At 39.7% G+C, this 2,518-nt stretch overlaps 1 non-coding gene across 1 annotated transcript; it reads right to left on the bottom strand.

Moving 5' to 3' along the window:
• LOC125825545 (small nucleolar RNA R71) lies at positions 1–107 on the bottom strand. The gene has a single exon (XR_007442865.1). It is a non-coding gene; the product is annotated as a small nucleolar RNA R71 (small nucleolar RNA).
• Between the last annotated feature and the right edge of the window lie 2,411 nt (positions 108–2,518).

Genomic DNA, 2,518 nt, shown 5'->3' with positions numbered 1-2,518 from the left:
AAACTTAGAGATGAAATTCAAAGTTTCAAGCGACAAGAGGGGGAACCCATCCATGAAACGTGGGTGAGATTCAAGAAGTTCTTACTTAAATGCCCAACTCATGGGCTACCAAACGATTTGTTACTTCAATATTTCTATCGGAGTCTCAATTCGGTTAATAAAGGAGTGGTTGATCAATTGGTACAAGGAGGAATAATGTTACAATAATTTGAGGTAGCTTCGTTTCTTCTGGATGGCATGAATAGAATAAACCAAGTGTGGTACACCAAAGAGGATCAAGTTTCTCCATTTCATTTTAGATTAACGCAGGAGCAACTTGATAAAGAGATAGAAAGGGATGAAAACATCAAGAAGATGTTGACCCAAATGGAATTTCTACAAGAGCACATGAAAGAGACATGTGGAGTGTTTAAAGTTGAGGAGGGTTCTTCTTCCGGTTACTCAAGGCCGGGGGAGAATCAAGGTTGGAACTCCAAGAGATATGATGAGGGTTTCCACCCACGCTCTCTACAATGAGGCGAAAATCAAGGTTGGAACTATCATAAGAGAGAAGAACAAATGAGATAATATCAAGATTGGGTCGAGCAAAATGATTATTGGAGAAGGGAATATGATTACGAGGAAAACCATACTCACTCAAGTGAAAGCCCAAAATCAAAAGGTAATGCAAGCAGTCCCCGGGTGAATGATGTGTTGTCACGCATACTTGCCAAAGTTGAAGGTTCAGATGATTTGTTGAAAGGGATGAAAGATGACTTTACATCATTGAATAGTAAAGTGAACTCTTATGTCGACGCCATCAAGACACTTGAAGGACAACTGAGTTTATTATCAGCTTTGTTGAAACCAAAAATAAAGATAGAAGATGACGATAGAGGGCTGACTGTGGTTACTTGAAGCGGAAAGGTAGCAATAGGTAATGTGATGGGAAATGAAGATGCTCAAAAACATGAAGAAGGTGAAGGCATGGAGGAACAAGAGTTGCTTATACATCGAAACCTTGCCAAAGAACCACAAAAGGAAGTGGAACAACACGTTCAACTTCCAAAAGTCATGCAACCTTTACCCAAAATACCTCCACCATTTCCCCTACGTTTAAAGAAGAAAAATGAAGATGAGAAGTTCAAGAAGTTCTTATCAATGTTCAAGACACTATCAATCAACCTCCCCCTTGTGGAAGCATTGTTGGAAATGCCGGGATACGCCAAGTTCATGAAAGAGTTGGTCACGAAGAAGAGGAGTTTAGATTTTGAGACAATTGAAGTTTCCCATAATTGCAGTGCAATTATGACTAAGAGCTGATAAAAAAGAGGGAAGATCCCGGGGCATTCACCATTCTATGCACCATAGGCATGCTCCAATTCGCTAAAGCTTTATGTAACCTATGAGCAAGCATCAACTTAATCCCCTATGCGATATACAAACAACTTGGATTGGGTGAACTGAAAGCAACCACAATGAGACTATTGATGGGAAACCGTTCAATTAAACATCCCGTGGGGATACTGTATGACATCTTGGTGAAGGTCGATCGGTTCATTTTTTCGTCTGATTTTGTTATTTTAGAATGTGAAATAGATGTTGAAATTCCCATTATTTTGGGAAGGACATTCTTAGAAACTGGGAGAGCATTGGTGGATGTTGAAAGTAGAGAATTGAGGTAACAAAAATGAAGTAACTTTCAATATTTGCAAATTCATGAAACACCCAAGTGATATTCATGTGTTGTCTACTGATGATATTATCGATGAGGCGGTAGCTAGTGTAAGCCATTTGATGTGCATGAATGCACCCCTTGAAGTCGTACTTGCTAATTATGATGAATCCGAAATTCAGGGCTATGAGGAGGTAGTAGTTGCTTTGACAGGTTTAAGAGGCTATTCAAAGACTCCAGTCAAGTTGGATATTGACCTAAAAAATAGAGAGAGTCCTCCCGCAAAACCATCATCAGAAGAACCACCTAATCTGGAATTGAAAACATTTCCCTCTCATCTCCGATATGCTTTCTTGGGGGAAAATAACACTTTACCGGTGATCATTGCAGTTGACTTGCTTGAATGGCAGGTGAAATTGTTCCTTGAAGTGTTGCGAAAACATATAAAAGCTATAGGATGGACCATCACTGATATAGTACATCCCTCCCGGTATTTGTACTCACAAAATCCAGCTTGATAATGAGTGTAAGCCTAGTGTTGAGCATTAGTAGAGATTGAACCCAATAATGCAAGAAGTGGTAAAAAAGGATATCATCAAGTGGTTGGACGCATGTGTGATCTACACTATTGCAGATAGCAAATGAGTAAGTCCGGTGCAATGTGTATCGAAAAAGTGAGGTATTATTGTAGTCCCAAATGAAAAGGGGGAGCTTGTGCCGACTAGACCGGTGACCGGATGGAGAGTATGCATGGATTATCGAAATTTAAATTTATGGATTGAAAAAGATCGCTTTCCTATGTCGTTCATGGATTAAATGCTTGACAGGCTATCAGAGAGGGGTTGGTATTGCTTTTTATATGGG

The sequence above is a fragment of the Solanum verrucosum genome, unplaced genomic scaffold (assembly GCF_900185275.1).
Source record: "Solanum verrucosum unplaced genomic scaffold, falcon-dt-bn FXZP01000101.1, whole genome shotgun sequence".
Classification (NCBI taxonomy): Eukaryota; Viridiplantae; Streptophyta; class Magnoliopsida; order Solanales; family Solanaceae; genus Solanum; species Solanum verrucosum.
Note: the sequence above shows the minus strand (reverse complement) of the source record. Positions and strands in the feature narration are given on the sequence as shown.